The 14,390-nt window shown below is 41.9% G+C and overlaps 1 protein-coding gene across 2 annotated transcripts in view; it reads left to right on the top strand.

Annotated features, from left to right (window-relative positions):
- Positions 1 to 2,907: 2,907 nt before the first annotated feature.
- arhgap35a (Rho GTPase activating protein 35a) overlaps positions 2,908 to 14,390 on the top strand; it is a 63,591-nt gene continuing 52,108 nt past the window's right edge. The window contains exon 1 of one of the 2 annotated variants that reach the window (XM_032508417.1): positions 2,908 to 3,623. The gene's annotated coding sequence lies outside the window, so the exon portion shown is untranslated. Of the gene's footprint in view, positions 3,624 to 14,358; positions 14,377 to 14,390 lie in introns of those variants that run through there. The other variant, XM_032508423.1, reaches the window with a different exon arrangement.

The raw sequence follows: 14,390 nt of genomic DNA, 5'->3' as shown, positions 1-14,390 counted from the left end.
AGGACTGTGATTGTCAGGGATTGCACAATTGTGAGTGAAGGAATGTGCTTGCCCTTGGGACCCAGGAATATTTCAGCTGCAAATACAGAGAAGGTCATTAAGAAAATGTATAAACGTATAAAATGAAAGGCAAAACCATCCACTGAGTAAATGATAAATGTAGAGTGCTTTCGTTGTGTAATGTTTGCAGCTGTGTTTGGATTCTGAGGTGTCCGGGGTAATGAAAGCACAACACATGTGATCATCTTTATATAAGAATGAAATAGCACAAATAACCGTATGTGTCATAATTGAATAGCAAACGTTTTATGATAGGGTCTGGCCCAAGTTGAAAAAACAGTAGTAGAAGAGAGAGGGATGTAAAACATCGGTGGATTATTCAACAGAAACTTTGACCCCTGCTAATCTTGCTCTGTGTGATTGGGGTTATGCAAATATTGCTGAGAACACAGTGACTAACGGGATTGGTCAGAAGCTTGTGGACTTATTCAAACGTAGGGCAGTAGGCCTTGAACCCTGCCTGACTGTGTATTGGGTCACATTTCAAACTGTCGTGGCAAACATATTGCACTTAAGTTTAGATATGATAATTTTACAACTCACGTAGGGATAATATAAATTCTATTTTATGCTTTTACCTTGAGTGACCTATGTCAGTATTGTTCCCAGTACTGTCTCAATGTTACCCGGTGGCCAAATGGTTGGCCTCACAGCAGGCAGCGGGTCCCGGGTTCGAACCCTGGTCGTCCCGGGCCTTTCTGTGTGAGTTTGCATGTTCTCCCCATGTGTGTGTGGGTTTTTCTCTGGGTACTCTGGGTTTCCCCACTACTAAATATATGTTCCCCTCCCTCTCTACCAAGCTGATGTGGGTGCTGTACACATTGGTGGTGTTAATAATATATAACAATACATTTTATTTAAAGGCGCCGTTCTTGGCACTCAAGGGAATTCATATATTAAAAGCAGCAAAAACAAATGCTATACAGTAAAAACAATACTATACAACAGCAAAAGAGAGTAGTCCCCTCCCCTGTCTATGACAAAGCGCTATATAAATGAAATGTATTATTATTATTAAATATACAAGTGTCAAATTGAGTTTCAAAATCAATAAATGGGGTTTTACAGCCCTAAGTGTATGTCTGTTACATATCAGACATAGTTTAGATTACAGATGAATGGCATGTTCAAGAAAGGGCTATCAGAGATGAGGAGAATTCCAAACGCAAGACACTAACCATCTGCTTGAGCTGTCACTTCTTGTACAACATCGCAGATATTTCTCCAAGTATGTGGAAGTAGAGGCTTCGACTACCTGAGGAAAAAAAAAATCCGCCTTAGTAGTTGAACACTTTTTGTGGCTTGAATCATCAAAGGGCATTTCACAGCAAGTATTTTACCAAATGGATGACTCTGGCCACACCACATAGGACTATAACCTTTGAGATGATGGATTTTTTCAGGAAAGGTAGTACACATTTTACCTCTGTGTTACTCGATACGGTTTTCAGTTGGCGTTCTCAGGTGAACGCTCCCCAAATCTATTATGTAGCCATGGACAATTAAGATCTCTAAAACAATGAGAAATGTAGGAGTTTGTACAGGGAATCAGGGATCAGTTGTGTAAGGAAGTGATGTGTGTCTCATGGGGCCAAGAGGGGAAATGGACCAAAATGAAGTTAATTAATTACAACCATGATGACATGAAGACATTCTTTTTTTTCTGTAGCCCGGAAACGGCGTCGCAATAGAACATACTGGATGTAGGCACCAGATAAAACCTTCAAATCTAAACATAAAAGTAATCTTTGACCGAAGAAGGAGATGCAAAGTATCAAGAGTAAAACAACAGAATATGGCATATGTTATACACACTTGGATAATTTAACCTATGCTCAGCATATTTTAAGATCCATGAGATGAAAAGACTTACTTTAAGACTGAGAAATTATATATTACAAGATGGACAAAGTGGATAATATGTGGTGTGGGTGTGTGTGTGTGTGTGTGTGTGTGTGTGTGTGTGTGTGTGTGTGTGTGTGTGTGTGTGTGTGTGTGTGAAATGAAAATGGCAGTTGGTTTGTCTCCTTTCCCTCCTCCTTTCTTCTTCTCCCTCCTTTTTGTTGTTGTTGTATGCTTCACCATAAGCAAATTATTCAGTTCTACATGAAGGAAAAATATTGTGATGTGGATGTGATGGCTGGCAACAATGTATTTTATATTATTTGTTTCTACATATTAAAAAAAGAAAACAAAAATAACAATGCATTATATTGTACAAGTTGTACATGTGCTTTGAATGTACATGTTGATCAAAGTGAGAAGCTGTCAAAAGTACTACAAAACAAAGAGAAGACAACAACAAAAAATAAGTAGGCTAGGGCCTTCTGAAATGTAATAAAAGTATAAACAGAAAGTGACAACATGAAAATAGTCGCGTAAAAGTAGGCTACCGTGCAGTCGTATTGGAGTGGACTTCTCACATTTTAGATACTTATTAAAAAGATTTTTGGGAATATAGTATGCTTTACTATATTATATTATTATCAGAGATATTTCTTTCATTTTAAGTTAATTAATTTGTCCACTGATAATTATACATCTGTTTGGTTGAATACGTGTTTACGTGAACTAACGCTACCAAAAAGTAAAGAAGAAGAGGAAAAAAACGAATATGGGATCCAGAAAGAAGTTTTCTTCCCACGTGTTTGGCTAATGTAACAATTATTACCTATAATAAAAAAAAAATGTATGTAATAAGTCATAATAAAAAAAGATCTAATAGTCACGTTTAAATCTCTCCATAAACAGTGTGCGTAATGTGTGTTGTAATTGTGTCCATGAACCACTGGGCGAGACTCTCTCTCTCCCTCTCTCTCTCTCCCTCTCTCTCTCTCCCTCTCTGTCTCTCTCTCTCTCTGTTCAGTGAATAGGAGGGAGATGCTGGATTCGGGAGGTCCGCCATTATTGGGAAGCTGAAAAAAAAAATAGACTTATACACACCGTCACACATTTAGCCTGTAAAGGGCTTAACACTAGAAAGCGAAATCCAACCGTCTCGGACGAGCTGTTGTACTCTCAGAAGCGGTGCCGTGGCCAATGAAGGCAGAGCTTGTGATCGCGTTGCACACGGACTCTTTTATTTTTTATTTTTGACACAACAAAGGAAATAATAATTGGTCAAAACAACGTGGTGGCTGAACCCAAGAAGGAAAAAACACACCGAAACAGCGCTTTTCCAACGCCTCCCCCCCCCCTTCCTCCTCGTTTCCAGCCGGGGTGAAAAGACTGGAGTTTGAACAGCATTTCAACTAGAATTTAGTTGTTGTTTTTTTGCTTTCTTTCCCCTCTCCACAGACATGGAGAGACATGCATCTCGTTTCTGAAAACTTCAGTCTGATGAAAACGAGCACTTGATGTGGGAAGCATATGGACAGATAGTCGTTTGTTCAAAAACAAATAAATAAATAAATAAAAAAATAAAGCGGAAAATAATCGATGGGAGTGCTGGTAGGAAGTGTTTTTGTCTGATTTTTGAAGTCTTTGCCCGGCTGTGAGTCGCAGAGGAGCAGAGAGCGAAAGAAAGGAGTGGACGGGAGCCGGAGAGAGGGAGGAATGCTATGGTATGTAGACCAGATCTTCTTCTTCTACGCCAAACATACGTGTGAATAGACAATTTTGAAACAATGTTGAAAAGAAGATTTTGAGGCGTTTACATCCTCCCTACATTGTAGCTTGGGTTAATTTGAAGTGCGGCGAATAACAAGAAGCTGGGAGTCAACCCCAGTCCCCCTGAGGGCTGGTGCGTTTGGATATTAATGACTGATTTAATGACCATGCAAAAACATAGACATGTTTTAATGTAGGTTACAGTTGCCCTGCGCATGTTGAAACGGGAAGTTCATAGAGGAGAAGGGGGGGGAGGGGGGGGGGATGATGATAATGGATCTTATCCCAAAATATTGTTTGTACAACAACACCTGGAATGCATTGATCTTGTAAGGCCTGGAGAAACTCCCCTGTATGCCTTGAATATAATGAGCAATAAGGACTTTCAATTGGTGGAGACTGAGAGGGAATAGGATGTTTGGGTTGGACTATGTTGTCAAGCAACCGTTTCACGTTGCATGTTTTGTGCATTTAATAATGTTCTGATCATCTCCTGGATTAAAATAGCATTGAAGTGAATTATGAATGAACTTTTGTGAAGTTGTAAGTTGCCTAATGCAGCTGCCTGGGCTTCTCTTGGGACATTTTTAGCATTTTAGAAGCCACAAACCGTGGCCCTCATCAGGTTTAGGTCATGACATTAGATTTGTTAAATATGTTGTTGTTGATTGTTTTCTCTCTTGTCAAATGTCCCACTAACTTTGCAACGAAGCTGCTTGTACAGGGCTTCCTGGTGACACAGTCAGATACTGTGCGTACGCCCTGCCGATGTAACCGCTCAGTTCCAGTTTAACTGTACCTGTCACACAAATGACTCAAATCTTCTAAAACAGGATATACAGCATATGTGTATTTACCCAACAATTAGGCTAAATGTCTCAGGTTAGAGTATTTACCTTCACTGTCAAGATGCTTCATGTCTACCCCTCCGTGTTCTAAGATTTACAGATAAGACTGATCAAGGTGCCCGAGTGATAACACTTAAACACTACTGCAAATCAAATTTTTGTGCCAGAACTTGTCACCGGTGTGTCACGGCTTAATCTCACTGCCACTGCAAAGTGGCCATTGCTAGCCACTCCCTTTTTGTCAGAGTCCTTCAACTGGACTTCAGTACTTTGATTTCCAAAGTGATCTTTCTACCTGCCTCTGGAATATTGATTTAAGATCGACTGTGAAAGACTTCAGAGAGTAACATAAGTGTGTGTGTGTGTGTGTGTGGGGGGGGGATGTCTGTGTAGGTTTGTGATATGGTCTGAACAGGGAGATGCACAGTAGGGCTGTGGCATGCACTGCTGTGTCGCTGCCACATAGAGGGGGCATTTTCAAAACAGGAACTTTGACATTTGATACTGGATATATGCTGATGTAGATTCAGGGTCCTTTCCAAGCAAATAAGTTGACTCATAACCCAGCATTTGCTGGCTGTGCTCTTGAGTTTTTCTCTCTTTTGATCTTAATCAACCTTATTTGGACGACCACGGAGGGAGTAAACACACATGCACACACTTTGCTCGGCGAGACAGTCTCTTTGCTCTCAGGTAAATGCATTAGCAGCTGTCAGCACTTCTGTTCTCGGCTTGATTGGGCCCTTTGCAGTGCAGTCACACCTCTCCAGGAAGCCTCTTCTCCCCCTAATAGTCGTGCCATTTGCCCAGGCAGCAGGCTAGCTACCAGCATACCCGCTCACCCGTCTGTCTGGCTGCAGATCGTGTCGTGAGTCCTGGACTAGAACATGTTCCTGGGGTTAGAGGAGGGCAGGCTTTGTTCATGAGGATGTAGGCCAGAGATGCGGATAGATCCTTTGATGATGGCCCTGGAAGGGAGATTCTGTCCCATATTATGTGGACAGATACACACAGGGTTTGGCATGCTTTGTAACAGAAACAGTGGAGGGATAGCTACTCTCTTTATATCAAGTCTAATTCTAATAGTCCTCACTTGTCTCCTCAACGCCAAACCAGTAATCAAATGGGAAAATCATAAGTACTTGAGCCCTTTAGTAGGAATCTTGTTCTAAATCAGTAAGCCCAGCTGTGAGTTATTTTGATAAGGAACAATGTGTTTCTGGCTTCTAATATAACTCAATTTAAAAACGCTACCCATACCATATTATTTCCATGTCAACTAAGGCTTTTATTTCCACAAACCACTGTGCAGCTAAATGAAACGGTGGCCCGATTTCACAGCTAGCATACCTGTCAACGCAGGGTGACTCCTTATGCCAAGATTGGAAAATAGAGCCACTCGTCTGAAAATTTGCCGCTCGCTAAATCTCTTCTTTCCCTTGTATTACAGGAGAAGTTTGCTTGGGAGTCAGTGTGAGCCTGTGTTTGATGGAGAAAGGAGCTAATTATAGCGGGCAGCTTTGGAGTTTGGTGGACCAGATTACAGTCACTATCCTCTCAATGGCTGCCTTGTTCTAGTGGCCGATTATTAGGCAGAGAGAAGTGCATTCTGGGATGATTGTATCTGAATTTCCATTAGAAAGTGTGCCTGCCTCATTTGAACTGAGGTTCCCTTCTCTCCCCACTGTTTCAGCTCCCATGCTCATTACAAATTTGCAGATGGGGACAGCTTGATATAGAGGCCTCTGTAGTTTGCCCCTATTCTGTTTTAGAGCCAGTTGAACACCATATCCTGAATGGCCACATTATGTATGATGGAACTGACCCCAAATCAGCAATGGTGGTTGTGCCTATAGTTATTAATTTAAGGGAACAACATGATGTGAAAATAACACTAGTATTCCTATGCACAAGCATTTTATAACAAATGGTTCACCCAAGAAGTTTAAAAGTCATTTTAAAATTGAAATCAATCAGTAATAAAGATTGCCTTTGCTCTCTAGCCCAAGCCCACCTGATTATGGTATTGCTTTTCCAATACAAATGCATTATTAATGGGTAATCCTAGTGGAAAGTAAGGGCTTTAGATAAGATTCATGGTTTGAATGGCGGCCATAGGGCTCTGTTGAGATTTTAACTAGCCTTCATATTTCTTACCAAAGAAAAAAGAAAAGACAGTGTTTGGAAGCACGGTGACCATGGAGATGAAGGACCAGGATGTAAGCCACAGAGGAATGGTGACCTCTGGACGTGAGCGGCCCTGTTTTGCGCTTTCAGATACAATTACACAACAGAGCGACAAGGCTAATGGGCTATGGTAATTTGGAAGAGCTGCAGAGAGGGAACATGAGGGGAGAAACTGGGAACAGTGAGGTAGTGACACAACAAAGTAGGTAGTCAGTTGGAGGAGGAAAAAAAAAAGCTGAAAAGAATGAGAGAGTAAAGTAAAACGCAAGCTGCCAGTTTCTGCTTCAGGCTGTGTCCCTGGTATGTGCCCTTTCAGTGTTGTGCTCAGGGATCAACCAATCAATGACAGCCATAACTAACCCTGCTGCTTGGCTATTGGCCACAGCTGAATACCATGACTCAGCGCGTCTGTAGATAAGATGTTATGATTGAGTCACTGCCAATGAAATGAGGCCACTACCCAGAGTTCAATAGGTTGGACTTCTGCCGCTGTGATCACATGCAAAACGTTTGTACCACTGGCAACGCATTGTCTGGCAACGCAACTTAAGTCCTCCCGATTTTTGTAGATTGTGTAGGTGACTTGTCTGAAAAAAAGAGTCTTGTCATGCATAACGTTCCATTACATTATTATGTTAAGGGTATAATAGCCTTTGATTGTTTTCGAGTGAGTCAGTGTTTACGCTGAATGCACTTTGGATTTTGAAAGGCTGTAGACACTGGAAACCTCTCACCCTCAGGAACAAAGAGAGACAACCCTGAAATCCACCTACACAACTATTAAAGGATGTTTGTACTCTGTGGACACATACATAGTCACATATTTCCCACACTAACCCAACACTTAGTTTTCATTTTTGTCTTAACCTGTCGTGCTGACCTACCCTCATCTCAGTCAAGAGCCTCCAGGCTTCAGGGCCTAAATTGGGCTGGAGTCAGTAGGAGAAGTTCCCTGTGCCGTTGTTTGACTTTTTCTCTCTGGAGAATCTCCCTTGTGGCGCCCCTGGGTTTCCTGTAGGAAGTCCACCTACGATGTCTGGTTGTGTGGTTAGGGGGTGGGGGCATGGAGAGAAGAGCTGAGGGTCAAAAGTGAGGGAAGAATCAGAGGAGAGCAACAAGCCTACTTTATTTAACTTATAATCAGAATAACAGCCAAATCAGAAAAAAAGCTTAATGTAACCACCTTTTAATGAGAATAAACTAGCCATTACTATTGGAAACACTTCCAGTTATGCAGGAGATAGTTTGCCGTGGAAGTACTCTCTACCAATGTCTATACTATGCACGTTTGCCATTCTGAAAGACGGCAGGTGCCGCGGGTGCCAGCACACCTTCTTCCGTTCAAAAGCTGAAGGAGTAGTTGTGTGTATACTTATAAAACTTGTTGGTTCAGTAGGCAACTCATCAGTCCAGCAACAATGCATTTCTTTCCTTTCCCATCCTATTCAAATGAAGAGAGAGGTGGAGTGCTGGATTTAATATATATATGAGGAACATTTCTCTCTGATTACCTACTTTGGAACATGTCAGTAGGACACATTTAGTGCTGGAGTTATACGTCCTTGGGTATCATCAGTCGGATTAATTTCATCCGGAAAGGGGGGGGGGGAAAGGCTCCAGTAACAGCAACTTTGGTGTGACTGAGACACTCTAAGGTTGGGGTGTTATCTATGAAGCCGGGCTGCTCCTGTCAAGTGTAATATTCCAACTTTCTTACCTCCCCACCTCTCCTCTAACTGTTCTGTAAACATTGTAATCAAAAGCAATAGGTTGTGTGTGTGTGACTGACTACTAGCTATTTGCTTTTTTCTTTTCATTTTTACACAGTAACCATAAAAAGATTAGGTGTCTAGTGAAACATAACGCAGGAATGATTTCAATATTTGGCAGTTTACAAACAGCAAACAGTGTGCAGGAAGTCCATTTGTGGGAATACTTAAATATAGTCCCTCCACTGTAAGTCGTCAGTGTCGCTTTGGGTTTACATTTGTGCCCTGTCAAATTAAAATCACTTTAGGTACGTGCATGTTAATAATGCTCATGGTTAATTCATGTTGACGCCGCAGGAACATGTTTAGTTTGTTTGTTATCCCGTCGTGTTGTCTATTTATCATGATGTCTCCTACATGCTGCTTCTGTTCTGCCCAGTGTTCTGACAACCTTATTGGAAGTGTCTTCGTACACCTGCTGAGAAGAGAGAGGTGGAGAGTGGGAGGCAGTGAGGTGTCCTACTTTTAACGTTTCCTAATTAAAGTTGGCAGGTGTAATCACAGACTGATACGCATCGGAGAAGAAAAGAGAGTGACAGAAGTAGAGGGGTGGGAAATGGGAAAAGGGGCCTGCAGACAACCAGAGGCCTTTGAAAAGTGCCCCACACAACCCCAAGGTTTTCTCCAACTTCTCCTCTGCTCTATTGGTTGCTCTTGGTGGCCCATTGCTTCTTTCATCTCTTTCTTGTCTGTTTCACATTGTCACGAAATATTTCCATTTCTGTCCCCGTGGCTCTCTCCATCCCTCAAAGTTGCTGTCCTTGGAGCACAGTGCAATGTTATTGTCAGCTGTGGTTAGGGACACAGGAAGGGCAGCACCTTGTCACTAGATGTTTGTCTCAGATGCCACTTTAGGGGGATCTGGCCACCAATGTGGTGGCCTTTGGCATCTCCCCAGTGAACATGTGCTGACGCTATCTCTCTCTCACATATACAAGGACGCACAAAACCCTTGTATTTTGACAATGGGGCATTTTTCATAATGTTGTGATTAGGGATTTTTAACTTTGAGCTAGCCCCAGGCATTTTAACATTTCCAAATCATTAGGTGGCTGTTATTGTTTAGTATTCATGGTTGATGCTGCCCAACTTTGACAGTTTGGAAATTGGCATTGGAAATGGCTAATATAAGGACACCACGGTATGAAAACGTGTGTGTACACTCGCGCACACACAATGTAAACCATGCACACACAATGTAAACAGTGGCTGACCCCTCCTCACCCTTATAACATAACTGTCCGAGTCGTTCTGGCCGTTAGGCAGCTGTGTGACAGTGGACATCATATCCTCTTTAAGGTGAGAAGATAAGGTGGCTGTTCATAGCCATTTGTTATCACAGGCAGCGAGCCCCGGACACCTCCACATCCCTTATCTGGCGCAGTCCAAGTTTCTGGCCCAAGCTAGGGCTCATGCAAGCCCAGGGCTGATGAGTAAGCACTGCTCAGCCTGTGGATGGCTTGGCCTGCCGTTATTGATCGCAGCGCCGCTGCTTGTCATCCAGCCACCACTTAGCTAATCATGTCCATACAATTGTCTCACGGCTGAAAAAAAAAGCCATAAAACAGAGAGCGACGACTAACGGCAGAGGCAAGGGAAAAGATGGATTTCACCGATAGAGGAGGCACACCCAAAGCAGCCCAAGCCAAATGGTACAGCGTTATGTTATCTTAGGATGGTCGTCATTCTGTCATTTTCTGTATCTACTCACAACCCTTTTTTTCTGTTGTTGGCTGTCTTTATTGTGGTGCTGGTTGGTCCATCTGCATGAAAGACAGACCACGATTTCCGCCAGCATGCCAGTCTCTGTGTTGGCCTGGTTTTGACCTTGTTATTCTGATTGTTACTGCTGTTGGCCAAACAGCACATGTGTTTTTGCTAAATAAACAATTGTGACTTAGTGATGAATCACCTAAATGCTTGAATGTTGAGGCAATAAGATAAAGGCTGCTTTGAATGCTATAAAGATCTATATCCAGTCAGTGTGCCATTTTAGAGGATTGTAAATGGATTTAGCTCTGAGTTGGGTTTTCCATGGGGGTGACATGGGTCATTTCTCTTCTCAGTGCCATATTTCCCAGGATGCAGTTGGGGCCCCAAGGTCCATAGCTCTTATGTCAGAGTTCATTTCCTGTTGCCGTGCTCCAGCAGCTCCTGAAGATCCACCATTTTGTAACATTCCTGATGAGAACTGGAGAAATGTCTCAATTCACCACCCATTGCTCACAATTATGGCTTTTTCAAATTCAAAATGTATTTCATACTCTCAGCTCAAGATTAGAAAACTCATCATGTTGCAGTCAGATTTACACTGAATAAACTGTAAGCACAGTCGAGGTCACACAATGCCTAATATAGTAGAAGAGTAAGATTGTGTATCCTATTGAAGTTACTGTTCATGACTCAAATGTGAGACTGTTAAATGTTTCGGAATAAAGACAGTTGCAGAGTAGTTTTTGCTGATGTTTCTATTTCTAATAATACTTTGAATACATCATCTGTGGTTGCAAATCCCCACAAACCACAAACCTGAGTCTGAACGAGTCTTGCCTCTTCCTTTGTTTCTATGTTGACTTCCATGTACAGTATGTCCTACGTTGTGAAGATAAAAGTAAGGGAAACATGGGTAAAAAGACTGTAAACATTTCTAGGAGTTGTTTTTGGTTTGAGGGTTGTTCAGGGAGAGGACAGCCTCACCACACCACGGCTTGTATTAGTCACAGTCATTGGAGAGAAGAAAATGCAGACCTTTTTGCTCCATGAGGGAAAAGGTTGTTGGGAATGCAGTTTGTCAGGTCTGGACAAGCCGGGCCTGTATCTTTAAATTAATGTGACTGTCCGAAAGAAAATGAGATGGAGAGAGGTGAGCCTTTGGTGGAACATGAATATCAAAACTTTGGCAAGCCATTAACATTGGCACCGTTCTCGATGACTTATTGGATGTTTAATTTTTTTAAATCCGTTACAGTGTCAAAGCAGTTTTATATTTCCACACAGACCTTATCTCCACTGTAATGCCAGAGTTGGGATCTCTTTGGTAGGCGTAGAGGGGAGGCAGATTTAACATTTGAATTCTGCTATTTGTTCAGGTAGATATGAGCTTCAGAAATGAAATGTTCAATTAACCTGCTCAAGTAATGAACATGATTCATTGTATTTTAAAGGGCTACTGCAACTATTGGGTTATTCATTTCCATAAATGTAGGGGACTTTGAGAGACAGCTTTAAAAGACAGTGCTTCTACAATTACAATTTCTACATCGGAGGCAATGGCGTTTTGTCCCTAGTTTAGGTCAATCTCCTAAAACACTGGATCCTACATTTCCCATAATGCAACCAAGTAAGGTTCAAGCTCCACCAGAGCCAGCAACTGTTTTTACGGGCTGTGTACTACTCCCCTCGCCATTTAAAATAGAAATTTGGTAAACTCCCCCTTTTAAAAAAAATTAATGATGATGACACTCAATCGTTTTATTGGAACTTCAGTATTTCAGAAACAATTAGTGCCTGCTAAAATTGAACCTTAAAATGTATTTCTAAATTGAACTGTTTCAGTTTTCCTGTAAAAGTGTGGAAAAAAGCATTCAATATACCATGTAGTACAGAGATTATATTAGTATACTGGAAAATGTTGTCATATTGTTCAATGGCATTGAGCCCCTTTGATCTTAGAGGATCCCATCTAACATGGAAACTATCCAAAGAGTTTTTGTACATGCAGGCCACTTTGTTTTCAGTCATCCAGTTGCTCCTAAAAGGCATTTATCACGAATGACTCTGAATGACCAATGGCATACTCGTCATGCAATGATTGCGGTAAATGCTGATTAACAATCTCTTTTCTTCTCAGTTGTGGATTATATCTGGTCAATAAGAAGAACTATCTTAAGAAAGACCCTAAGCAAGCTAAGAGACGTATTATGGTTGTGGTGCATCTTAGATAATTAAATGTTTGGCTCCATTACTGACATTCAAGATACGTTATCCAAAGGGATTTATTAGAGAATAGATGTGCTTTTTACACCAGTAGTAATAGCAATCCATACCCTGAATTGGTCTTCACTTATCAATGTGGCGGATAGATTGAACAAAATGTGTCTATCCAAAATGCAGCATATGTTAAAACATGTGAACAGTCAAGCCAACAAATCTTTAGTCCAATCAGAGCAGTTAATATGTCTCTGTTTCCACCAACAATACCCATTCGACATTTTAAACACAGCAACTGCCAATAAGCACAATTGAACATTAGTGATTAAGGCCGCTTGAGAAGAATGAGTTGTTTGAGTTTTTAAGTTGAAGTCCATTCAACTTATCTACTGAAGTATAGTCTGAGCAGGCTAAGGTAATGATTTATCCTGCCCATGAATTATGTATTAAGTATGTCAGTGAAATCTTTTAAAGTAATGATTTTAAACAAAGCTAGGCATGATTCTGGTCATGTCTGGGCCAAATGGTTTGTCACTGTCATTGTAATCTTGAAAACATTCAGAATCACTTTGATAGCAGTAATTGGCAATTACCTTGCCTTTATCAGTTTCCTGTCAGACTTCTGCCAGAAACAACACCAAAGCTATCATTATAGGGATGTTGATGCTTCTATTATTTCTACCACCTGCTGTGTATATGTTGTGCAAGGCGCGTGTCCCAGAGATGAAGAGCCGAAAATAAGTGATTTTGAATAGCAAGACTTCATAGAAAAAAAGAGGTAGAAGAAAGTGAAGAATTGTAAAAAGAAAAGGGTCAAAAAGTATATCGGAGCCATCAGCTTAGGTGTTGCCATCAACGTGTCGGATTATTTGAGTCATGCTGTTTTGATTGCAGGGCTCTTCTTGTTTGTGTGCTTTTTTAGTGGAATGAACCAAACAAGTGCCTGAGACTAGTTTAACCTGCCCTTGAACCACAACTCAAGGTATTATACATGAGCACACTTGTCAGACTTGCAAACTATTTCAACATGATCATATAATCAGATACTCCCATCCACAACATTTCAGTTTTTGCTTCACAACTATGTAAATACATCCTCTTTGTGTCCACAGTCTCGCAGTGTTAGACCATAGTGGATCAGATTCTTGGAAATTGTGCAACTCTGAGGGTATTGACGTCCAGCTTTTAGACCACAGAGCACGTTTAACATCCTGGGCCTTGCCTTTTCCTCCCTTGCTGGCCCTCCTCCCTCCAGAGGTCATAGTTGACATGAGACATGGGTGGGTGATGTCCGTCCTCACCATGGGGCCCCCGGGGATCCTCTGGGGTCTTGTGAGGTTGGGCAGCAGCTCCAAAGGTGAAGACAGGAAATGGTGATGGCAGAGAGAGGGAAGGAACAGCTCCTCTGTTGTTCGACTTTGTTTGTTTTTTCACATGCCGGGGCTAAAGAGGGAGACACAGGATGTCGATGGTCAGGCCTGTATTGCCAAGAAGAGCTCAGTCATGGGGGTGTGAGTCTGTGTGTCTGTGTGTATATGTATCTATAAACTACTGGAACCATTTGGTACACCACAAGGTCAACAGATTTGAGTTTATGGAATTGCGAGTAGTATTTCTTTGTATTCTCCAGAATTTCCTTGTTTTTGCTACATAGTTGTCAAGAATAAGATACGTTGAGAGTTGCTTTCATGCTGTGTGAGTTTGCCAGGGCAGGTTGTTTTACTGCACGCTGGGTCGTTGACTTGTTCAGAGGGCCTATAATATTCCACATCATGTGCGAAATGCGGTTGCGAGAGCTCCACGAGAGTGCTGGGCGCAGGGCGGTGCTCCCGGGGCTCCCTGATGATGTACCATGGTAAACAGCTCCTACTGCTTGCACAGCTGGGGCACACTTGACAGGCCTCTGCAGTGCATGTAGACAGGGAGATTGAGAGAGGGATGGGGAGGGGGCAGAGAGAGAGAGAGGGAGGGATGTAGGGATGGAGGG

Source organism: Etheostoma spectabile, chromosome 3, assembly GCF_008692095.1.
Source record: "Etheostoma spectabile isolate EspeVRDwgs_2016 chromosome 3, UIUC_Espe_1.0, whole genome shotgun sequence".
Classification (NCBI taxonomy): domain Eukaryota; kingdom Metazoa; phylum Chordata; class Actinopteri; order Perciformes; family Percidae; genus Etheostoma; species Etheostoma spectabile.
The sequence above is the reverse complement of the archived record's forward strand: the minus strand, read 5'-3'. Positions and strand labels throughout refer to the sequence as shown.